This window comes from Gossypium hirsutum, chromosome A08 (assembly GCF_007990345.1).
Source record: "Gossypium hirsutum isolate 1008001.06 chromosome A08, Gossypium_hirsutum_v2.1, whole genome shotgun sequence".
Lineage (NCBI taxonomy): Eukaryota > Viridiplantae > Streptophyta > Magnoliopsida > Malvales > Malvaceae > Gossypium > Gossypium hirsutum.
Genome location: NC_053431.1, coordinates 104,897,333 through 104,924,128, shown reverse-complemented (window position 1 = coordinate 104,924,128; position 26,796 = coordinate 104,897,333). Strand labels below are relative to the sequence as shown.

The 26,796-nt window shown below is 32.7% G+C and overlaps 1 long non-coding RNA gene across 1 annotated transcript; it reads left to right on the top strand.

Annotated features, from left to right (window-relative positions):
* The first annotated feature begins 20,425 nt into the window (after positions 1-20,425).
* Positions 20,426-22,936, top strand: LOC121204471 (uncharacterized). The gene is made up of 4 exons (XR_005899393.1): positions 20,426-20,470; positions 20,941-21,026; positions 21,120-21,143; positions 22,602-22,936. It is a non-coding gene; the product is annotated as an uncharacterized lncRNA (long non-coding RNA).
* The last annotated feature ends 3,860 nt before the right edge of the window (positions 22,937-26,796 follow it).

The window sequence follows — 26,796 nt, the reverse complement described above, 5'->3', positions numbered from 1 at the left end:
CTGGATAAGGTAAGCAATTGTTATAACTTCTTTATAATCACTATTCAAAAGAAGAAATTCATTCAATCCACTTGCATCTGCATCTACTTTTCAAAAAAACAAAAAATCACTTAATTCAAAGTGGATTAATTTAGAATTTATCAAATAGTTGGAATTTTATGATCCCAAATCCCCTATTTGTAATACATATGCATATATTTTTAGTTCCCATTTCTTCTAATTAATGATCACAGTTTTTCTTCTAGGCCATCTACAGTTACATGTATATTTGATTTATATCATTAGCTTTTCTTAATTTTAATTCCTTTCCTTTTTTTTAAAGATTTTTAATTCCTTTCCTCTTCCTTAATAGTCCTTGTATGTGCATATTTTGTACTTTTTTGCTTAACTATAAAATTAGTCTTTAAATTATACTTTTTTCCATTTAAATAGATATTTTTTACATTAAAGTGATATTTAAACTATCAATTTTATCTCATTTAACTCAAAAAAATGTACGATGTCCAATAAGAATGTGATTGATATCATGTTTGTGATAATTTGAGACAAAACTGATAGTTTAGATACTACTTTTGACCTGAAAATACTTTAAGTAACTAAGTGAAAAAAAAATGATATAATTTGAAAGTCAATTTTACATTTTAATTTTTTTTCGATTTGTGTTTTAATATACACCTCTCTCAATGTAAATTTTTTTTTAGTTTTATTTTTTAATGAAAATAAAATCACAACTTAGAAATAGGGGAAGACATTGAATCCAAAATCTGTTTAAATAGTATCTCTAGCATGATTATAAGGACCAATTACTAACATTATTTTATGGTTTTTATTTAATAGTACTTTTTTTTTGTGATTTGATAAGCGGAATTTAAAAATAATTATCTTTTTAATATTTTATTATATTTTTATAAAATATTTGTCAACACTCTGTTCATGTTTGTAAAATTTAAAAATTCCACTAAAAATGTACCAAATACTCTAAGAAAAAATTTCATAAGATAACTTTTGTTTTTAGTAAGTATAGGACATTTTTGGTTAGTGTCATATATCCGCATTCAGAGTGTTTGCTCAAAATCGAATATAACATGAATTTTGGATCCGGGGTGAGAATTTTATTAGAAAAATTGGAGTGGGTACAAGGTGTAATATAAAAATGAAGAAGATGTCAACCCTAAAGCTTTCGAACAAGCTGGAGGTGGACCATATCTATGTCTAATGTATTTGAGACAATGCCATTCTGCTTGCTTCTTCATCATTAACATCCATATTAACTACAATTCAATCATTACATATGAGATTCCATTGTTTTTGCCTTTCATGAAAATGAAACAGCATACTCCACTTCATTTTTATATCTAATCAAGTAATCTTGTATATTTAAATCAATGTATCTAAATAATAAAAAAAAAAGTTAATAGATTGGATTTATAAAACATCTAATTTCTTATTCATTTTAACACCTTGGTAGAATAAATTAGAATTGAAAATGAATCACATATTGACACATCTAATATAATATTTATTTTATTTTTTTTCCTTTTAAAAGAATACTCGGAAAAATGAGAGCTTGACGTCAAGCTTAATTCGACTCCTTTAGGTAGGGATTTTGGTCGTTTTGGGTAATTTGTTGAGTTTTATTACCCACATACGATTTAGAAGCCATTGGAAAATCTTTTTCCTCAGTTAAGTTAAATTTACTATCTTATTCTTACAAGAGTGTTTCCCTTTTTATTCATTTTTAATAATAGTTTCTATACAAATTTTATTTTAATATTTTAAAAAATAACTATAATATATAAACATAAAATAATATTTTCATTCAATTTGATCTAACAAATCAAATTAAAATTATTTTTTTTAAAAGAAACATTTTAGCTGAGAAAATTACCTAAATAAAACACATAAAAAACTAATGACAACAATATAAATTTTCAAGTTAAAATGCCCTCAATATTTTCCTTGTCTATGCATATAAATAAATAAATAAATTAATTAAATTAAGCTTGATTCATAAAATATGAAAATGTATCCAAATAACTTTTTAATATTATTTTTATCAATAAAAAAATTGTTCAATACAAATTCTCACCATGCAAACATAATTGAAACAGTACTATAAATAAGTCAAATTCATATAATAAAGTCACCCTCTTTCTGAAACATAAATTTGCCACATTGTGGTAGTAATATTGTTTTTTATAGTGACTCCTAACCTATAGCATCTTTTATCACCACTGTTGTTACTAGCACTAGTCTCATAAATTTGTTCAGTTCCTATAATCAACTCTTTCAATTAACTCATAATCAGGATCAACACCCATTAAATAATTATGCAATATATAACATGCTAGAATTATGTCTTTCATTGTATCGATTGGATAAAATGGTTCTGTCATTCCTGTATTATGACAAAATATTTCTTTTAATACTTTAAATATTCTTTCAACCACATTTCTTAATGAAGAATGAAGATGGTTGAATAGTTCTTCAACATTTTCAGGACCGTGAGCAAAAAACTCCTTTAAATGGTATCGTGTACCTCTAAATGGTGCAATAAGTCCACTTCTTAACATAAAACTTACATCCACAACATAATATTTACCTATCCAAAAAAAAAAATTAGCTTAATATAAAATTTAAATAATAAATTTAAATACTTTATTTGAAATTAATTTTACCTTAGGAATGATAAGTTTTATCTTTCCTAATTAAAGCGTCTTTAATGACTCTTGAATTTGATGTTGTTCCATCCTTTCCAGCTAAAACATATGTGAATTTCATGTCAAATCCACATGCAGTTAATACATTTTGTGTTAGATATTCTTTTCTCCCTCAATACCTTGGAGCATCTTTTGAAGGAGGTTTAACGCGAATATGTTTACCATCAATCGTACCAACACAATCTTGAAATTATAAAGTCATAAATGAATTTTATTTATAGTGATTGCTTACTTAAAAATTACAAAATTTGAAATATAATTTACCTTAAATATGAGTAAAATTTGTTGCTATTGAGTATTTCATGTGCGATTTCAGAACCATTTGGTTGTTTCAAGAAATTATTTTCTAAGCTAATTGTAACACCCTTAACCCATGTCCATGTGCTAGGTCGTATCTCACATACGTCTGAGACGCATGCCCATGTCTCTAACCGTGTAGGCGGAAATAGGCCATTTCCAAGGTCACATTTCTCACCAAACTTGCCTTGTACCTATATTATCACTTTAACACATTCACAAGCCAATCCAAGACATTCAAATCCAACCAAAAACCAAGTCTTATATATAATATATCACTTCATAAATCCGTATATCCAAACTTACCTATTTGACTAAAATTGCATATAAACAAAACTTATAAGATTACTAACAAACCAACCATATCATTCTGACCATATTCATCACAAGCCATCCCAATGGCTAAATTCAACCAAACACATACATGCCATTCTTGACCACTTTTAGCCTATACATGCCATTATAACCTAAGATTTAATTTAATTTTTATACATGAGCTGATGGATAGTGTGAAATATCTCCACCAAGCTTCCAACCCAACGAGCTTTCAAAGTGCTATAAAATAGAGGAAATAAAACCGAGTAAGCGTTTAATGCTTAGTAAGTTTGTATAATAGGAAATTAACTTACGATTCATTTTCATTAAAATAAACATATAAGATACATCCAAGCAATTTGGCTAATAGCCTAAAACACACAATTTCATCAAACATGTTAGTCATTTACTTTACATAAATTTCAAGAATTGTGTATGAGCTCATCAATACCAAATTTCCATGTATTTCATGTATATACAAGTAACAATTCACTTTGAATTCATTTATTTTCTCGTATCAGGGTCAATTCACTTTGAATTCATTTATTTTCTCGTATCAGGGTTTTACCCATTGAATCATTTAAAATATCGATGGACACTCGGGTAGTACACATAAAGTGTACAAGTCTGTACTTCGTAAATTCATATTCAGGAATGATCATACGAGCACATAAATGGGAAGCCCTCTTTCGAGCCATATAACAGGAAGCTCATGTGAGCCATGTAACGGGAAGCTTATGCGGGTTATATAACGAAAAGCTCATAAGAGCCATAATCGGAAAGCTCATGCGAGCCAATAACAGGTAGCTCCCAAGATACATTAATCGGGATGCTCCGGATAGGCATATATCGGGAAGTTCAAGTGAGCCATATCGGGAAGCTCACAAAGAGCCATATAACAGGACGCTCATAAGAGCTGCGGTGTGCCCACAACAAATGCAGAATCACGACCGATCGAGATACTCCGAAGACTTATTAACGGGAAGCTCGAGAGGGCTAATAATGGGACACTCTTTCGAGTTGGTGTGTCTGCAACATATGCAAAATCACTACCAATTCGGGAAATCCTCTATCCATTGAATTTCATTTATTCAATCGAGACTTGATGTTTGTCAAGCATTGTCAAATATAATATTAATTTAATATTCATAGCAACAGTACATTCACATACACAATATTCAATTCAAGTATATAAATAAACACAATTTAGTTATACGAACTTACCTCGACAATGTTCGTGAACTTGTATGCTACTAATTTGTTACTTTTTCTTTACTTCGATCTAGCTCTGTATTTGATCTATTCGGATCTAATTGAACCAAAATAACTTGCTATCTTCAAGCTCTTCTAAACTAAGGTTTCTATTTTTTTTATTTGGGAAAGGTGATATAAAATGATGATATTTTTATTATTTTATCATTTATCATATTTTATTATTTTACTTTCCAATTTTATCCTTTTCTTTATTTAATTTTTCCATGGATGAATCATCAAACTTATTTACGAACTCTTCTTAATAGTCTATTTTCCATCTAAGGACCTCAAATTTTGAATTCCATAGCTATTTGATCTTTTTAGCTACTAGAATTCAACTTTTGCATTTTATGCAAATTGGTCCTTTACTCAATTAAACATGAAATGGGTAAAATTTTCTTAACAAAATTTTTATACGACATTCCTATCATAATGCAGACCATGCAATATTATTAAAATAAATTTTCCTTCCGGACTCGGATTTGTGGTCCCGAAATCACTATTTCAATTTCACTAAAAACTGGCTATTACAACTCTCCTCCTTAAAGAATTTTTGTCCCCGAAAATTTTACCAGTAAAGAGGTTCGAATACTGCTGTCTCATTGTTTCCTCAGGTTCCGAGGTAGTTTCTTCTATGCTATGCCATTGCCATAGAACATTTACTAAAGCTATATTTTTATTTCTCAGTTCTTCTGTCTCATGTGCCAGAATTCTGATCGGTTCCTTACTATAAGTCATGTCAGGCTGAATCTCAACCTCTATCGAGGAGATAACATGTAAAGGATTTGACCGATATCGTCGGAACAGAGACACGTGAAAGACATTGTGAATCTTTTCTAGTTCCGGTGGTAAAGCCAATTGGTATGCAATAGGTCTGATTCTTTCAATAATTTCATATGACCCGATAAATTGCGGACTTAATTTCCTTTGCAGCCAAACCGAAAAAATTTCTTCCAAGGTGAAACTTTCAAGAATACCTTGTTGCCGACTTGGAATTCTATTTCTTTTCGTTTAAGATCCACATAGGATTTCTGATGATCAGAAGCTGCTTTTAAATTATCTCTGATCTTTTTTACTTTTTCTTCGGTTTTGTGAATTAAATCAACTCCGTGTATCTTTTTCTCACTGAGCTCAATCCAATACAATGGAGTTCTACATTTACGACCATATAGAGCTTTATATGGTGCCATATTTATACTTGACTGATAATTGTTATTATATGCAAATTTGACTAATGGTAGATATTTTTCCCAATTACCTTCGAATTCCAAAATACAACATCGAAGCATATCTTCAAGAATCTGAATCATACGTTTGGATTGACCATCTGTCTGAGGATGAAATGTGGTACTGAAATGTAATTGCGTAACCAGGGCCTCTTGTAACTTGTTCCAAAATCGGGAAGTGAACCGTGGATTTCAATTCGAATAATAAAAATTGGCACACCATGTAGTCTAACAATCTTAGAAACATATAATTTTGCCAATCTATCCAGAGAGTAATCCATACGTACCAGAATAAAGTGTGCAGACTTCGTTAAACGATTAATGATTACCCAAATGTCATCTTTCTTTTTTGGAGATAAGGGTAACCCTGACACAAAGTCCATAGTAACTCTTTCTCATTTCCATTCCAGTATCGTGACTGGCTGTAATAATCCCGAAGGTATCTAATGTTTAACTTTAACTTGCTGACATATCAAACATATAGATACAAATTCAGAAATATCACGTTTCATTCCCGGCCACCAGTATATTTTTTTCAAATCATTATACATTTTATTATTCCCCTGATGAACAGTCATAGTACCATTATGAGCTTCATATAAACTTTTTTGTACAAGCTCTGAATTCTTCGGTACACGGACTCTACTTCGAAATAACAAATAATCATCAGAACCAATTTGAAATTCTGAATTAGAAGTTGATTCACACTGTACATGTTTAGCTTGTAACTCATTATCACTTTTCTAAGCTTCGCAGATCTGCTGTAGAAATGTCAACTTAGCTTTTAACTCAGCTGAGATTGAGCCGTCATCAGACAATGATAATCGAGTGTTCATTGCTTGCAAAGCAAACAGAGACTTTCTATTTAGAGTATCTGCAACTACATTTACTTTTTCCGGATAATAATCAATTACCAAATCATAATATTTTAACAATTTAAGCCACCTACCTCCGTTGTCTTAAATTTAAATCTTTTTGCTACATTAAATACTTTAAGCTTTTGTGGTCAGTGAATATATGACATTTTTCACCAAATAGATAATGTCGCTAGATTTTCAATGCAAAGGCAATAGCTACTAGTTTTAGATCATGTATCAGATAATTCTTTTCATGTGGTTTTAACTGTCTAGAAGCACATGTTATTACTTTACCTTATTGAATCAAGACACAGCCTAAACCATTCAATGATGCATCACTGTAGATCACAAATTCCTTACCCGATTCAGACTGAACCAAAACTAGTGCTTCAATCAACAAGGCTTTCAACCGATCAAAGCTTTACTGATATTTGTCAATCCATTCAAATTTCAAATATTTCTGTAATAATCGTGTCATTGGCAAAGCTATCATCAAAAACCCTTGTACAAACCTCCGATAATAACCAGCTAATCCCAGAAAACTTCTAATTTTAGACATATTTTTCTGTGGTTTCCAGTTAACAATTGCTGAAATTTTATTTGGATCAACTCTGAAACCTTCAGCAGATACTATATGCCCAAGAAAACCAGCTTCTCAAAGGCAGAATTTACATTTACTGAATTTAGCATACAATTGCTTCTCACGCAGTGTTTGTAGAACAATTCTCAAATGATCAGTATGCTCGATTTCATCTCAGGAATAAATAAGAATATCATCAAAAAACACCACCACAAATATATTTAGATACGGTCTAAAAATTCTATTCATTAAATCCATAAATACTGTAGGTGCATTAGTTAATCCAAATGGCATTACCAGAAATTCATGTCCGTACGTAGTTTTGAAGGCTGTTTTTGGTACATCTGAGTCTTTCACTCGTAACTGATAGTAACTAGAACGAAGATCAATCTTTGAAAACACTGTAACACTTTTTAACTAGTCAAACAAGTGTCAATGCGAGGTAGTGGATACTTGTTCTTGATTGTAACTTTATTAAGCTGCCAATAATCAATACACAATCTCAAAGATCCATCTTTCTTTTTAACAAACAGAACCGACGCACCCCAAGTTGAAGAACTAGGTTGAGCAAAACTTCTGTCAGTCAGTTCTTGGAACTGTGTTTTCAACTCTTTTAATTCTGTAGGGGCCATTCTGTATGGTGCTATAGATATCGGTGTTGTCCCTGGAATAAGATCTATAGAAAATTCAACTTTTCTGACCGACAGTAATCCAGGTAATTTTTCTGGAAACACATCAGGATATTCACAGATAATTGTCATTAATTCAATTTTTGATTTAGACACTTTAGTATCCAATACATAAGCAAGGTAAGCATCATACCCTTTTCTGACATATTTCTGTATCGAAATGGCTGATATCATATTAAACAAACCATCCAATTTATCAGATTCAATACAGATTAATTCACCGTTCTGACATTTCAATATAATATGCTTTTATTTACAATTTGCCACGGTATCATGTTGAGTTAACCAGTTCATACCCAGAATTACATCAAATTCATCAAACAGTAATAACATCAAATTAACCGAAAAATAGTAACCCCGTATCATTAATAGACAATTCTTGAAAATTTAATCCATCGTCACATACTGGCCTAGGGGGTTTGATACTTTAGCCATAAATTCAGTGGACTCGGTAGGTAAATTTTTAATAGACATTAAATTTGTGCAAATGTATGAATGAGTTGAACCGAGATAAATTAAAGCAGTTATATCAGTATCAAGAAGAGAAAAAGTACTAGTAATAACATTGGGTGTAAAGGCATCCTCACGTGCACGAATATCATATGTCATTGCCGGTGCTCGTGCTTCATATTTGACAATTGAATCATTTATCGTACCTCAACTACCACTGACATTGTTGGGGTTACGAGGTGGTCTACCTCTTGTAGCAGAGTTGCTCAGCTTTGAAGTCTGTACAATATCTTTCTCAGGCTTTTCTCGACTTTGGCACTCACCAAAATAGAATTTATTACAGTGTTTGTATCTAGGTTTGGTGTTTCTGACATTGCTTGCACTCGCTACAGATGTAGCCTGAGATTTTGGGATTAGAGCGTTGGATACTTCTGTCTCTCCTAGAATACCCCGCAAAAGTGGTTGAATGGTTATGATATTTCTTTGTTTTCTTCGAGGTTGACAGGTATAATTTTTCGGTAAATTTTTTACTTGAAGTTTTGGCTTCTATCTCAGATTGTCTCTTTTCTTTACTCAATTCTTCAGCTTTATGAGCTTGGTCAACCAGTACCACAAATTCTTTTAATTCTAGAATCTCAACCAACAATTTGATATCTTCATTTAAACCCTTTTCAAACCGCTTACACATGGCGATTTCAGTCATGATACACTCCCTGACATATTTACTCAGTCTGACAAATTCTCGTTTGTATTCAGATACTGTCATATTCCCCTGTTTAAGCTCTAAAAATCCATTCCGTTTTTTATTTAGAAATCTTTGACTGATATATTTATTTTTGTATTCAGTTTGGAAAAATTCCCAAGTAACCATCTCCTTTGGTACAACAGAAATCAATGTATTCAACCATTCATAAGCCGAATCTTTTAACAGAGATACAACACATTTCAAACATTTGGCCGATGTGCAAAATAATTCGTCCAAAACCCTGATAGTATTTTTTCTAACCAGAATTTGGCCCTTTCATGATCATCTTCACCAGTAGCTCTGAATTCTTCTGCCCCATATTTACGAATTTTATCAATAGGATGTTATCGACTCTAACAAGTTTTGTACCTTGTGGCATATCGAAAATCGATTGAGAAATAGGAGAGGGTGGATATTGTTGCACAGTCGGATTTGTTCTTATATATTCGGTAAACAATTTATTCATCATTTGGAAGAAGGCTTCTTTAGCCTTTCCTCCTCGGCCTTCAGATACAGGCCTTCTACTACTTGAAGCCACTCTTTAAACTAAAGCTTGAGCATTGCTCTCAGCTTCTTCGGATTTATCTCAGTTGGATGACATTATTATATGAAAAACATGTTTAAAATGGTCAGGAAATATCACACTATCACAGATTATATATAAAGGCATTTATAGCTAGACTCGTACATGCTCGTTAGTCTGAAAATCAGCTAAACTCAGCTCTGATACTAATAAATGTAACACCCCTAACCCATATTCATCGCCGAAACAGGGTTACGGAGCATTACCGAAATATACAGAACAAATATAGACATTTTATATTATTTAACATTAATGTCAGAAGATATTCATAAAGTCCCATATATGAGCCCTCGAGGCCCAAAACATATATTAGAAATAGTCCAAGACTGAATCGGGTACTTAGAGAATTTTTCGCAAAATCTCAAATTTTTTCCAAGGTGCAGTGGACACACACCCGTGTGGTCAGGCCGTGTGGCTCACACGGCCATATGATACGCCTGTGTCCCAAGCCGTGTGGACATTCAAAATAGGGCACACGGCCATGTCCCAGCCTGTGTCCTACCCGTGTAACTCTCTGACTTGGGTCACACGGCTAAGTCACATGCCCGTGTGTAGGTGCAGGGGTCACACGGCCAAGATACAGCCCCGTGTGCCAGGCCGTGTGAAAAATTCTGAGCATTCTGTTTTGAATTTTAAAGATGCAAGGGACACACGGCCAAAACACATGCCTATATGCTAGGACACACGACTGAGACACATGCCCGTGTGGATGAAAATAGGCAATTTGCAAGGCCACGTTTCTTACCCAAACTTGCCTTGCACCTACATTATCACTTTAACACATTCACAAGCCATCCAAGACATTCAAATCCAACCAAAAATCAAGTCTTATATATAATATATCATTTCATAAATCCATATATCCAAACTTACCTATTTGACTAAAATTGCATATAAACAAAACTTATAAGATTACTAACAAACCAACCATATCAATCTGACACCAAACATGATATAGCCATATATATTTACACATCAAAACATATTCATCACAAGCCATCCTAATGGCTAAATTCAACCAAACACATACATGCCATTCTTGACCACTTTTAGCTTATACATGTCATTATAACCTGCGATTTAATTTACTATTTATACCGAAACGAGCTGATGGATAGTGTGAAATATCTTCACCAAGCTTTCAACCCAACGAGCTTCTGAAGTGCTATAAAACAGAGGAAATAAAACAGAGTAAGCGTTTAATGCTTAGTAAGTTCGTATAACAGGAAATTAACTTACCATTCATTTTCATTAAAATAAACATATAAGATACATCCAAGAATTTTGGCTAATAGCCTAAAACACACAATTTCATCAAACATGAATTTCATCAAACATGTTAGTCATTTACTTCACATAAATTTCAAGAATTGTGTATGAGCTCATCAATACCAAATTTCCATTTATTTCATGTATATACAAGTAAAAATTCACTTTAAATTCATTTATTTTCTCGTATTAGGGTTTTACCCGTTGAATCATTTAAAATATCGATGGATACACGGGTAATACACATAAAATGTATAAGTCTATACTTCGTAAATTCATATTCAGGAATGCTCATACGAGTACATAAACAGGAAGCCCTCTTTTGAGCCATATAACAGGAAGCTCATGTGAGCCATGTAATGGGAAGCTTATTCGGGCTGTATAACAGGAAGCTTATAAGAGCCATAATCGAGAAGCTCATGCGAGCCAATAACGGGTAGCTCCAAAGAACCATTAATTGGGAAGCTCCAGATAGCCATATATCGAGAAGCTCAAGTGAGCCATATCGGGAAGCTCACAAAGAGCCTTTAATCGAGAAGCTCATGAAGAGCCATATAACAGGACACTCATAAGAGTTGCAATGTGCCCACAACACATGCAGGATTAAGATCGATCGGGATGCTCCAAAGAGCTATTAACAGGAAGGTTGCAAGAACCATATAATGGGAAACTCGAGAGGGTTAATAACGGAACGCTCTTTCGTGTTGTGGTGTGTCCGCAACATATGCAAAATCACTACCAATTCAAGAAATCCTGTATCTATCAAATTTCATTTATTCAATTGAGACTTGATGTTTGTCAGGTATTGACGGATATAATATTAATTTCATATTGATAGCAACAATACATTCAAATATACAATATACAATATTCAATTCAAGTATATAAATATACACAATTTAGTTACACGAACTTACCTCGACAATGTTAGTGAACTTGTATGCTACTAAGCCGTTACTTTTTCTTTACTTCGATCTAGCTCTATATTTGATCTATTCGGATCTAATTGAACCAAAATAACTTGCTATCTTCAAGCTCTTCTAAACTAGGGTTTCCATTTTTTTTATTTGGGAAAGATGATATAAAATGATGATATTTTCATTATTTTACCATTTATCATATTTTATTATTTTACTTTCCAATTTCATCCTTTTCTTTATTTATTTTTTCATAGATGAATAATCAAACTTATCTACTAACTCCTTTTAATGGTCTATTTGCCATATAAAGACCTCAAATTTTGAATTCCATAGCTATTTGATCTTTTTAACTACTAGAATTCAAATTTTTCATTTTATGCAAATTGGTCATTTACTCAATTAAACATGAAATTGGTAAAATTTTTTAATGAATTTTTTATACGACATTCTTATCATAATACATACCATGTAATATTATTAAAATAAATTTTCCTTCTGGACTCGGATTTGTGGTCCCAAAACCACTGTTTCAATTTCACTTAAAACGGGCTGTTACACAAACAATAGCTCTGAACACAACATGAAATTGTCGGCTTATGGTCTCATGAGATCTATGAAACCATAAATAAATTAGGCAAGTTTGTTCATTGTGTCCTACCATATAGAGAAATTTGACCACTTGTGACACCTTATATCCAATCCAATTATAGGATCTGAATATATAATGTCACATTCAAATGTCAAAATAACCTATTTTACTATTTGATTTTATTGAAATTGTAGTGTAGTGATAAAAGTATTTAAAAAAAAATTGGCAGCATTTCTTGTTATTTTACGTAAAAAAACCTGCAAAATTTAAATTTCACAATATTTATCCATATTTAAATCATCTCTCAAATCAAATCCCAACACTTTGATATTCTGAAAGATACCGTAAACTAAGCATATCACATTAAAACCATTTAATTAACTAATAATATTATAATTATGACAACTAAAAGTTAATTTTTTTTACGTCACAAATACATATTTATAGCCAAGTGACTTTACTAAAAACCAAGTACATGCCAATTTGAAACAAAACAAAATATACGAACTTTGTTGAGTTTAGGATTTGTCAGTTCGATGCTGATGACTTTGAGTTCAAAGTCTCAAAATAAACCTAGCCTACATATGAAAACAAGACCATTCGGTGAGTATTAATTTCAAATGGTATTACTATAACTTACTCAATATAGTGTGAAATTTAAACAATAGGACTCTGATGATTTGTTTCTTTCTTAGACCAATTCAAGTATGTTTCATATCAAAGTTTATCCAATATATTAATATATACGTGTCCCAAACAAACCATGTAACAACCATTTTTCAGTGATGTCGAAAAAAGTGGTTTCGGGACCATAATTCCGACGAGTGAGTTATTATTTTATTATTATTTTAATGTCTTCGGGATTATATTAAGGTCTTATTAGAATTTCTGTAATACCCCTACCCGTATTCATTGCCGGAATAGGGTACGAAGTATTATCGGAGTTTAAGAATTAATTTTTTTTAACTCAATATAACCCCTTTATAGATATCTAACCTTCCCTGAAATTTTAAACCAAAAACAATCCACATCAACCAATCCAATTCAACATATTTTCAAGATAAATTCATGCATATTTATAAAATAACGTCATCACATACCCAAAACCAGGTTTGTTAACCATACCAATGGCTAACTCTACATTCATTTCACAGGATCATTTACTTTATTAGCTTATACATGCCATTGATTTCCAAAATAAAGTTTCTTTATATACCGAAGTCCTGAGGTTGATAGTGTGATGTGTCTCCGACCAAATCCGACCTCCGAGCTCTTAACACTACAAAACAGGGAAAAAGGAAACGGGGTAAGCACTTTGTGCTCAGTAAGCTCATGTAAAAAGAATTATACTTACCTAATATTTTCAATAAAATACAATAAACATTCATATATCCATTCATTGCATTATTACCCTAACATTTACAAACTCAACATTCAAGTTAGTACAATAATTTCCATGTACCAATAATATATACCATGATTGATGTGTTCATTAATACCATGATTTCCATTTCCTTGTTATTTTTCCATATTTATCCCGTTGAATTTATCGAAATTTCGATAGATTTTTCAGAGGTACACTTTTAGTGTACAATTCCGGGTCCGTCAATTCATATTCATGTGCGCACATTTCCATTTCAGAGAGCACACTCCCGCGAACCTCAACCTTGCTGCGGGATTACCAGTTCAGGCTAAATCCCCTGCAATATAAACTCATAGAGTATTGTCGGGATTACCAGTCCAGGCTAAATCCCCTGCAACGACAATTACTCTAATGAGCTTGGATCTGAATTACCAGTCCAGGCTAAATTCAGACCCTAATTCGGATTACCCTTCCGAGCTAAATCCATTTTACACATATTCTTCGGGAGGGCTATATCAGGATAGGATCACCCGTCTGGGCTAGATCCTTTTTACCGTCAATTCCTTTTCAGAGATCCATCGAATTCTCCTTTCATTCAACCGAGATTTCTTCCCATTTTATCAAATATATCAATGTTTCATCAATTTTCATATAATGAACATTCAAATCATATTCATATAAAAAATATGCATTCTCAAGCATTTAAGAATATAATTCAAGTTACACGAACTTACCTTGATACTTGTTCGTGTACAAAAATCTACTAATCCTGAACTTTTTCCTTTCCTCGATCTAGCTTCGTATTTGAATCTTCTAGATCTAAATAAATAAATTTAATTATCAATTTAATACATTTCATGTTCATATGCAACATTCTCTATAATTCAACTATTATTATTTATAGTTTATTCAAAGTTGTCTATTTGAGTCATAGTCACTAAATTATTTATAACTCGAACTACATAATTCCAAATTAAGATCCATTAATTTTTCCTGAAACTAGACTCATATATATTCTTACCATAAAATTTTCAGAATTTTTGGTTTAGCCAATAAGTACAGTTTATTCTTTAAATTCACCCCTGTTCTGCTGTCCAACAGTTCTGACCTTTCTTCACTAAAAATCAATTATCTCTTCATACAGAATTCGGATGATGTTTCCGTTTGTTTCTATTGAAAATAGACTCATTCAGGATTCTGTAAATATAAATCTAAGCTCATAATTATTTTTATTAAATTTTTTATGATTTTTAAAAGTGAGAACAGGGGAACCCGAATTCATTCCGACCTTGTCTCACAAAATTCATTATATCTCAAAATTTACAAATCCATTTCTTACACTATTTCTTCTATGAGAAACTAGACTCAATAAAATTTAATTCCATATTTTTTTCATCTTCTAATTCGATTTCTACAATTTATGGTGATTTTGCAAAGTTAGTCTACTGCTGCTATCCAAACTGTTTTTGTGGAAGCTGTTTATTTACCATTTTTCCCCTAAGCTTTTAATAAATGATAATTTCGTCCCTACTCAATTAGCCTCTCAATTGAGCTGATTTTTCTCAATTAACATTTTATTCTATCACCTTAAACTAGTTTACAACCTTTAGGGATCAGAATTTCAGCAATAGACTTTAATTTCAAGCATTTTCACAATTAGGTCCTAAAAATCAATTTCTATTGAAATTACCTAATAAAATCATATCATAAACAAATTAAAGCTTTAATTTCATTCTATTTCATCATAAACTTACAGCACTCAACCATGGTGACTTTCAATTTCATCCATGAAATCAAAAACTAATGAATTTAATAGTAGGACCTAGTTGTAAAAGTCTTAGATACACAAAAATTACAAGAAAAAGGTAAGGATTAACTCACTTGGTGAACAAATTATGAAATACCAGCTTAGAGAACCCTCCTATGGCGTTTTTAGCTCTTGGAATTGAAGAGAAATGAAGAGAAATCTAGATATTTCCTATTTAGTCCTAGTTTTATTTAGTTAATTTTGCAATATTCCAATTTTGCCCTTAATTTATCAATTTTCCTGTTGATTTCATGCCCTTGCCGTCCAGCCCAAATAAATTTTGGGTCTAATTGTCTTTTAAATCCTTTCTCATTAGACTCTTAAGTTATTTAATCATTCTAGCAACTTTTACACATATTACAATTTAGTCCTTTTCATTTAATTGACTACCCAAACATTAAAATTTCCTAACGAAATTTTAATACCACATTACTAACATTTCATAAATATTTATAAAATTATTTTCAACTTGATTTTACGAGATATAAGTCCTGATACCTTAGTTTACCTAATTTCTTCAATAATTTCTTTTTCTAACTAACCACTAAATCGGTAAAATTTTTCTATCAATATTTTCATACGATTTTCCTATCATATCAATTTTTATGCAAAAATATTGAAATAAATTTCTCTTTAAATCGGATTTGTGGTTACGAAACCACTGTTCCGATAACTTTGAATTTAGGCCATTACAATTTCGTTAAGAAATTTTGATTTTTAAATGATTAATTAGGTGAAAATGACTAAATCATAAAAAAAGTGTAAAAGTTGAGTTCTATTAGTTAAAGGGGCCCAATGGCTATAAAATCTTAAACTAATGGACTTGAAAGGTAAATATACCATTTAAAGTATTAGTGGATGTGCATGGATAATATTTTACTGAAAAATTGATAGTTTTTAAAGGTTAAAATAGTAATTTGGTAAATAAAGCTATAATAACTAAAAGAATTATGCCCATCTTCTTCCTTATTTCATTTTACCACCGAAAATCACCATTGATATAGGGTTTGAGAATTCGACTGGGCTTCCATCTTGCGTATCAAGATAAACCACAATCGGACTTAAATCGAGGAAAAACTAAAGTTTCGAATTAGTTCGACTTTACTTCTATGCCCTTGATTATCGAGGTAAGTTCGATTTTAATGTTATCTAAATTGAATGTTATCATATTGATATAATATAAATGAAATTATATATAAATGTATCTATACTATGATGGATTGACGGATATCGATCCCTGGTTGAACCTTAAGAATTCTTAGGGTGTTGGTCTTAAATGCCCTATTGATGGCTGAGGTCCTGCATTTGTTACGAATTCTCCATAGCTCGTGTGAGCGACATCGTGTAGCTTACATTCCAACCCACAACTCAAGTGAGCATACCCATTTTACAGCTCGTGTGTGCATTGATGAAAAGGAAAGATTACGATTATATGTAAAGGCACACTATGTGTGAGATTTCCTGAGTATCCGATGTAATTTTAGATGGTTCAACGGGTTAGGAAAGGAAATGAAATGGTAAGCACGCAAATTAAATAAATCATGAAATTATGGAAAGGTTGAGGAGCTATATGTATGCACATACATGGAAATCTACTTATTTATGGTTGAATTCATTTGTTCATGGACAGGTATATGTTTGTATAGGCTTATCCAAACTTATGGTTTTGGTTGATATTATGTTTATGCTATAAATTGTGCAAATGAAATGGTAAGTTGTGTTTAAGTTTATACGAGCTTACTAAGCATTCGTTGCTTATGTAGTTATTTTCCTTTGTCTTATAAATTCTCGGGAGCTCGACCGGTTGGAAGCTCGATCAGTTAGAAGCTTGTCAGTGGCCTATCACACTATCTAGCAATCTTTTTGGTAGTTTTTGTATATTTTGGCCAAGGTTAATAATGGCATGTATAGGATCTATGTATTGTATCTTTTGGTATGTTTAAGCTTTTGAGGTTATGTTGGTTTAGTGCATTTCAATGCTTACCAAGATATGTCATTTTGGTCACTTTCATGTGCTTGTGTATAAGGCTCCTTTTTGGTATGTTTATGAAAGCTTGAAAATGGTCAATTGAGATATGTTTTAGTACTTATGGAAACTTGGTCTTTATGCATGAAATGAGGCAATGTTAACTTATTTTGATAAATGAAATTTTGATGCAATTATGGTGCCTTTAAATGACATATTTGTTAGATGATTTAAGATGTTTGAAATGGCATGTTTATGTGTATTTGAATGATGTTTAAGTCCCTTGAAAGTGTGCAAAAATGAATAGGTTAGTTATGCTTGAATTGGTTATGAAATGGTTTGATTTTAGGTAAATTTTGGGTTCACACGGCCTAGGACACGGGCTGTCACATGGTCGTGTGTCATTTGAGATCTCTTAGTATACCAAGTCAGTGAGTTACACGGCCTAGCGACACACGGGCGTGTGTGGCAACTTAGTGAGTTACATGGGTGAAGACATGGGCTGAGACATGACCGTGTGTCCTTTGTTTGAATATTACACGGCCTAAGGCTATGTCACATGGCCTGGCCATACAGCCGTGTGGCCCCTATTATTCAAATTTTGCAACTTTTTCTTAAACCTTTTGTTTTGTTTCAAATTAGTCTCAAATTGCCTTAAAGCTATTTTTCAGGCCTCAAAGGCTCGATTTAGGGAAGAAATGCTTATATTTGATATGTTATTGAATATGATTTATTTTTTTAATGTTAAATTAATAAATGTTTCTCGACTGTCTGGTAATGCTCTGTAACCCTAATTCGACGACGGGGATAGATTAAGGTGTTACAAACCAAATGTGATATTGTAACTAACCAATCTATTTTAACGAACTTATTAACATTTTATGCTAATGATTTATGCAACCTTTTTTTATTTTGTCTCATTTTTTCATATTACATTACATTTCCAATTTGAATCAAACCATTTTTCCTGTTCAATATTGATGTTCGTTAATATATAGTCGAATTTGAACTAATTTACGGATCCTATTAATACTAATTCAACATCCAGTGCCTCAACAATACGTCCCGAACTAAAAAAAATTGCTCGTAGCGCTCATCGGTTAATCCAAAGAAATAATCATGCCCAGTACTTGTCGGTACATCGATGGTTAGTGTGCCCAACGCTCATCGACCTATAGTGGAAGTAATTTTATATCGGTACATTCGACATAAACAATTCGCGCCTAGCAATTAGTACAACAATCCATAGTTTAATTTCATTCTTAGTTCAGTTTCCATTCTATTAATCTCAATAAAAAATCTTCCGTTGAATGTCATTTCATATAAAACATGACATGATTTGTCTCATGTTCAAGCCAAATGCCCAACTTTACTAAATTATACTATTTCAAATTTTTATAGAATTAACTCTCTATCACAATAATCAATCTCAATATTTTATTTCTAGTCAGCCACTCATCTGTAACTTGCTTCATTTTACAAACTTACCTAACAATGAAATTAAAAGGAAAAATAAATAATAAGTGAGTTATGGTGATACTTATAGGGAATTTTGAACTATTCATTGGTGACTTTAGCTTTTTCCTTTACTTTTGAAGAAATCGGATCGTCAGTAGTTACGAATTAACATAAACAAATAACACCATTAATAATTTACCTAATTCATAGTGAATTATTATCTCAAATAAACTTTACATTTCATTCAATTTAAATTCTTAAAACTGAAACAAGCATAAGTCTCCATTCTAAGCGTCAATTTAAAATCCGACTTCATTTCCTTTTATTTTAGACCTCTCTTATTGATTTCTAACAAAGTCTCATAACAACTTTACTTGATATGCACTTTATTTTCTCAGGTGAAAAATCTAATATCGAACTTCAAAATCTAGTTCTTTTTCATTTATACATTAAAAAGCTATCAATTTAACATAAAAAAATAAAAAAATCATTAATGGTAATTTTCTAAAGACTTAACAGTTTTATAAACTGATACACAAGTTAGTTAAATTATTATTCCCCGATATCAAAAACATAACATTTATAAGAAAAGTATTAAATTACACTCACCAACTTATAGGTTAAAGCTTGAAAATCCTAAGCAAATTTTCTCTGCTTCTTTTCTTTCTTTTTTTTCGTGCGTGGGAGGATGGAGAAGACATCTTCTCTCTCATTCCACTTAAATCATTACACATTATTATTATTTTTTATAATAAATAATAATAGTGGGTAATTTACCTAAAAAAGCCCATTTCCAAGTATATTTACAAAAATGAGCCGATTTTAGCATTATTTACCGAAAATGGCTGATTTTAACAAAATGCGTCTAGCTTTTTAAGGGGAAATTTCTAGCAAATCGCATCCCTGGGGGAGCGTGTAACAGCCTAATTTTGGGCCTAGTTGGAACAGTAGTTTTGAAACCACTATTTTGGGGCCAGAGAAATTATTTTTAATGTTATTTTATGTGTCGTAGCATGATTATATGAGTGCATGAAAATTTTGGTGAAATAATTTTAGCGATTTCATGCTTAATTGTGAAAAAGGACTAAATCGCATAAAGGGCAAAAGTTTTGTTTTGCTAGCTAAATATGTTAAATAGCTAGAGAACCAAAATTTGGAGTGTTTAAAGTGCAAATAGACCCTAAATAGGGTGCTTGGCCGGCCATAGAGAGAAAAAGTTCGAAAAGATAAAGTTTGTGGGTATTAGGTAGCTTATTTGGCATTAAAATAAAACAAAAAGAAAACGATGTTTTCTTTTCATCTTTCTTCCTTCCCCCACCAAAAATACCAGAAAAATAGGGGTTTTGAAAGCTCAAAATTTCAGCAACTTCCATCCCTTGCAAGTAAGTGATTTTGATGATCAATTTTGTTGATTTTTGTGTTTTTGGGACCCTTGTAACATGAGCTAGCTAATGGGGGGATTGTTTTGCAAAATGGTTGAAAGTATAGGGATTTTCTGTGTGAATATTTATGTTTTTTTTTCTGAATTTTTATAGAAGAAAATGAGTCATGGTTGTGTAATAAACAACTTTTGTGAAGAGATTTTCATGAAAACACCTAAAATGGATCATTTTGTAAAGATGGCAAAATGAGTGATGAGTAATAATGAGAATTTTGGGCTGCTCATAGTATAAAAATAATTTGGCTAGGCTTGGGTAGTGAGGAAATTCGATAAAAATTGATTTACGAGCCTAGGGGTAAAATCATAAATTTGTGTGAAAGTCTAGGGGCAAAATGATCATTTTGTCAGAGTATAAATTATGAAATGTATTGGTTAATATGATGATTAAAATAGTGGATTTTATCATTATAGATCAAGAAAATCAGGATTCGAGCTTAAATCGGAAAGCACGAGGTTGTAGACTAAAATGGAATAATTGGCTGAAATTTTCCTTCGAGGTAAGTTCATGTGATAATAATAATGCAATGATATAATTGAATATTAAATGATTTATTCTTATTATCTTATCAATTGTATGATTCATTATACAGATATTTTTGACGAAGATTCGACAAGTAAGTACATAAGCAAATAATGTGATGTTGTAGCATATTTTAATGCTTTGATAATATGTACATTTAAATGTTTTATTGCTATCATGAAAGTATGAAATGTATGATGGAAGAATATATGACATTATGAGCAAGTGCGTCGACATTGAATTAGACAAGGAACTCCATTTGAACTTCAGGAATAGTATAGGATACACGGGATATGTCATGAGAAATAATGTGGTCTGAACTCATGGGTTGTGTTTGAGTTCATGAGAAAAGTGATATATGTAATGTGGGTCCGGGTGCTGACTATGTGATCAGGCCCGTGAGTAACTCGCAGAGCGAGCATATCATGTTAATGCTTTGGGGTCCGGGTGCTGACTTTGTGTACAGACTAGTGAGTAGCTCAAATGCGAGCCTTACATAATATGTGGTAGCTTTAGCTACATACGTTACGCGCTATGAGTTGGTTCTAACTGCGTATATGGCACTATGTGCAAGTTTCCGTGTATCCATTAGTGTTCCTAGTGTTCAACGGGTAATTCAAGGAAGGATTTGATGATGGTCCCAGTGAGGTATGTCATTCGTGAGAACGAACTTGAGTTATGTTACGAATGAGTACAAGTATGTACAAAAACTAAATTGAATATGAAATCCACGAATGGTAAGTCCATGAGTATTGTGAAATGATGTTGTGTTAATTTGGTGGACTAAGATATATGTTTATAAATGTATAGATTTCTAATTTAAATGAAATGAAGGTGTGATGAATTTAGTCATCATCATTTTTGTACTAAAACTGTTTTGGACAGTAGTTGTAGTCCAAATTTGAAAATTCACCAAAAATTTTGGAAATTGAATTTGAGGCTGAATAAAATATGAAATTAAATCTTATTGAGTCTAGTTTCACATAGAAGAAACGGTGTAAGAAAATGAATGTCAGATTATGAGATATTTAAATTATTGTGAGACAGAGTTAGAATGGTTTCGAAATCCCCTATTATGATTTTATAAAATCATTGAAAATTGTACAAAAATATTAATCGACTATAATTTATATTCTTAAAATCCTTAGTGAGTCTATTTTCAAGATAAATAGATGGAAACATCATCTAAGTCCAGTATTATGAGATAATTAATTTTTAGTGAAGAGGGGTCAGAACTGTCAGACAACAAAAAATGGGTAACTTTAAAGAATAAACTGTACTTATTGGATAGACTAGAAATTCTAAAAATTTTATGTTGAGAAGATATGTGAGTCTAGTCTTAGAGAAAATTAGAAAATCCTAAATTGGAGTTCTGTAGCTCCAGATATAAATAAATTAGTAACTATGACTTGAGAAAAATAGCACGACTAGAAAATAAGCAAAAGTGTAATTATAGTCATATTTCCTTGAGAAGCATGTTGGCATCTTGCTTATTATTTTCATATGGACTTACTAAGCGTAAAGCTTGCTCCCTCCCTTTTTATTTCTTTAGTGTTGTCAGGTCGGTGGGGTTGGAGAACGTCGGGGGTAGCAACACACTATCAAGCTATGACTGTTGGGGTATTGCTAAACCTTTGGTGTATTTGAGTGAGTGGCATGTCTAGGGACTTAGTTATTATGATGTTTATACTTCTGATTTGGTCAAGATATTGGCTTAAATTGATTCGTTGTGTTTAAGCATGAGACGTGGCTTACAATTACAAGGGTGATTGCTTGTAAGTCTATTTATCCAAGCTATGTATTGATGCCAAACGAAGTGGTCATAATTAGAGAATAAAAGTGTGATATGGAAATAAGTCAATAATGCTGGAAAACGAAATTGGTGTGGAATGACTTAGGCAGGCATGTCATTTGTGAATGTGAAATAATGTCATGCAGCGTATAAATGTGTAAGTGATAATCGAAATGACATGTTCAATTGATTGTAAATTTGTGTGATTAGAGTTGGTATAAAATGAGTAAACAAAACACATGCATGATGACGTATGAATGTTACAATTTAGTCTTAATAGAGGATGTTTAATCATTTACTTGATGCTACATTATATGTGTCTATAATGCATTTAAGTATGTGAGGAATTACTGGTAATAAAAAGGCTTGGAAAATAGCCTAAGTGCTAGCCACATGGGTAGAGACATGACCATGTGTCTCAACCGTGTAGAGGACACAGCCTAGCACACGGGCGTGTGGCCGGGCGGTGTGGTTCAATTCGTTTTTGCTGACGTCATAAATAGAGAGTTACACAGCCTGAGGATACGGGCGTGTTGAAGACACACGGGCGTGTCCTTGTGTCCACATGGGTGTGTGACCCTGTTTCATGAGAATTTTTCTAAATTTTCCTAAAACTTTCCAAAGTTCTAGGTTTAGTCCCAAACCGCCTTTAATGCATGTTTAGAGCCTCGGTAGCTCACGTAAGAGACATTTTTCATGTGATTGAATGTTTTTAATTTAAATGAAATTTTATGGTCTGATTTCAAGAAATTGTGTACGTTTAAGTCCGGTAACGCCTCGAACCCTATCCCGGCATCGGATACGGGTAAGGGGTGTTACAGAGCATTTTTGCCATGTCAGCACAAAATACACCAACGTGGATGCACTTTGCTGACGTGGCAAAAAGCTCCCCCAATGGCTCGATTTGCTCTGTGTTTTTTCTACGTTAGGGCTTTTTGCATGTTTAGTCCTTAGGGTTTTTTGGTTTAAGGTTTTTAGGGTTTTTTAGGTTAAGGTTTTACTAAAATAATTTAAGTTTAGGGTTTAGAGTTTAATAATTTAGGGTTTAGGGTTTTAGGAATTTTTAAAAATAAATAAATATTTAATGTTCTTTTTTAAAAATTAATTAAATTAGGGTTTATAATTTTTAAATAAATTAAGTACATTAGGGTTTATGAGTTTTAAATAAATTAATTAAATTAGGGTTTAGAGTTTAAATCATCTAAATTAGCGTTTAGTTTTTTTAACAAAATTGACTATTTTTACCTTAAAAAAATAATTTTGAGAAGACATTTCTAAACAAATAGTGTCAAAAACGCTTCAAGCAGGATACACTATCAGGAAAATTACTGAAAAAGCTCCCACGTGGACGCTCTTTTTCTACAGTAGTTCCTAAAAAAATAATTTGAGAAGACATTTCTGAACAAATAGTGTTAAAAATGTTTTAAGCAAGATGCACTGTCAACAAAAGTACTGAAAAATGCTCCCACGTGGATGCTATTTTTCTACAGTAGTTCCTGAAAAAACATTTTGAGAAGACGTTTCTGAATAAATAGTGTAAAAAATGCTTCAAGCAAGATACATGTCAACAAAATTACTGAAAAAAACTCCCACGTGGATGCTCTTTTTCTACAGTAGTTCATGTTTGGCCTTAGGCTATAAATGAGGCAAATTTCATTCTCAAGTTGCATAAGTTACAGTTAGAAAAATTAGAAAGGCTAAGTAGAATAGAAATTGAAGATGAGTGAATGTATTAGTGTTGTTAGTTACTATGATGGTGAGGCCCGTGACACCGAGAATGACATTGTCTTTTTATCAGAAAACACAACGCGAATGGTTTTTAACCAGAGTATATATTTTACAGAATTTCGTAAAAGAATTAGGCGTAAAATCTTTTGAACGACGCCAATGAGGGTTTCTTCTATTAAGTATCGATTTTGTGCTTCGATTGATCCTGTGACATATGACTCATTTGATATCGAAGGTGATCGTAGCTTTGAGGTAATGGTGCAGACTCATCTTGCTAGTGGATCACCCTATCTTGAGTTATATATACAATTTTCATCATCAAATGAAACATTTGCGAGTTCAACATCTATTACTGTTCGAGAGGAATACACGACCCCTACCCGTCACTTCGTTAATAGGAGGTAAAACACGAAAGCGCTTGTGTTTGGTGGCAGTATGGAAAACACAACTCCTGTATGACACTCGGTTGGGGGATGGGACATGCATAATGGTGGGTCGATATTCGATGATGGAAATATGTATTGGGGAATGACATCAACTTCTAGTGGTTGGCAATCCACATCTGATTGGGGACGTTACGAAACGTCCGCAAGAAGGGATGATGTACTCCCTACAATGTCCACCGACGAGGGGACTTCGTACGTTACAGATGATGGTGGGTTGGATGATAAGTCCGATATGGATCCATTTTGAGAGCCCTGCCCTGATGGTGTAGAAGTTATATTATTTTTTGAACCGGAGCCTATTCCATCTGAACCTAAAGATGTTGAAGGGAGTTCAGATGAAGAAGAAGAATATCTGTGATTTAGGGAGTACTCGTCTCCAGCCCACATGCATAATGTCGATATATCGGCAGATGATGTGTTGGAGTTTCTAGATCTACTACATAGAGCGCGTGACTGTACAGGTTCGTTACTGGATTCAGATGAATTAGAAGTTGGTAAGAATTTTTCTAGTAAGGATAGTTTTCTTAGTGCTTTGAAACAACATAGCATCAATCACGGGGTTAACTACAACATGATTAATCCAAATATGAGAAGTTCAAGGCCAAGTGTGCAATGCAAGACAGTACATGTTCATGTAAAATCATGACTTCTTTTAGGAAAAAAGACAGGCTTGTGGGAGATAAAACAAGTACAAAGGTCCACATACCTATGTTGTTGGTACAGTGTCAATGAGTGTTTAGGGTTTTTGAATAATAATGTTAATACTTAATGTTGCATTATTTGATCTACTTCATTGACAGGTGTTTCACAAGATCATCTCAAGATAGATTCAGGTATGATAGCTAGTTTAATACTACCGGTGTTGAAGGCAGATCTCAAGACTTCTGTGTCATGCATAATTGCCAGTATTTGTAGCCAATTAAGGTACACGCCCTCTTACCGCAAGGCTTGGATAGCTAAGCAAAAGACGTTGGAAAAGATCATATAATGAGGAGTGGCAATGGTGTCAGGTGCTGGAGAGGTACGTCTTAGGTTACATAATAGACCTTGAAACGGTCCCTGCATACTACAACGACCAATTGATCTGTGGATTCCAAGTGTTCAAGCGTCTGTTCTAGAGCTTTAAGCAATACCGGGATGCATTTGTGTACTACAAGCCATTAATACAAATTGGCGGTTCCTTTATGTATGGTAGATATACCCATCGACTATTGCTAACTGTGGCACAGAATAACGGTGGGGGAATCTTTCCAATTACGTTTGCAATAACACCGGGGGAGTCAAGTGATGATTCTTTATTCCTAGGTTAAGGAGGCATGTATGCCCCCAACCTGATATTTGTGTTATACTGGATCGGGGCACTAGAATACTAGCCGCAATTGAGTGACAGAGAAGCCTATGGGATTGCATGCAACATCGGTATTGTCTAAGGCACGTTGTGTCCAACTACTACGGGCAATATCAGTCTACGACTGAACGACGATAGGTGACCAATATGGGTATTTAATCTCTATTAATATAATTTCATTTGTAATATTCAATTTGTTCTGAATGGAATAATAATATGTAATATTGGTAGTGTACGAGATCAATAAGGACCATTTTCATGAGATGTTGGGGATTTTGTGTTTAGTTAACGATCAAGGCGCGGACTACCTCTGTAACATACCTTTTGAACAGTGGACACAAGCATACGACGGCGGCCTACGATATGGTCTTATGAGCGCAAACCTGGCTGAATGCATAAATTATGTTCTAAAAGAAACGCATCATTTGTCAAT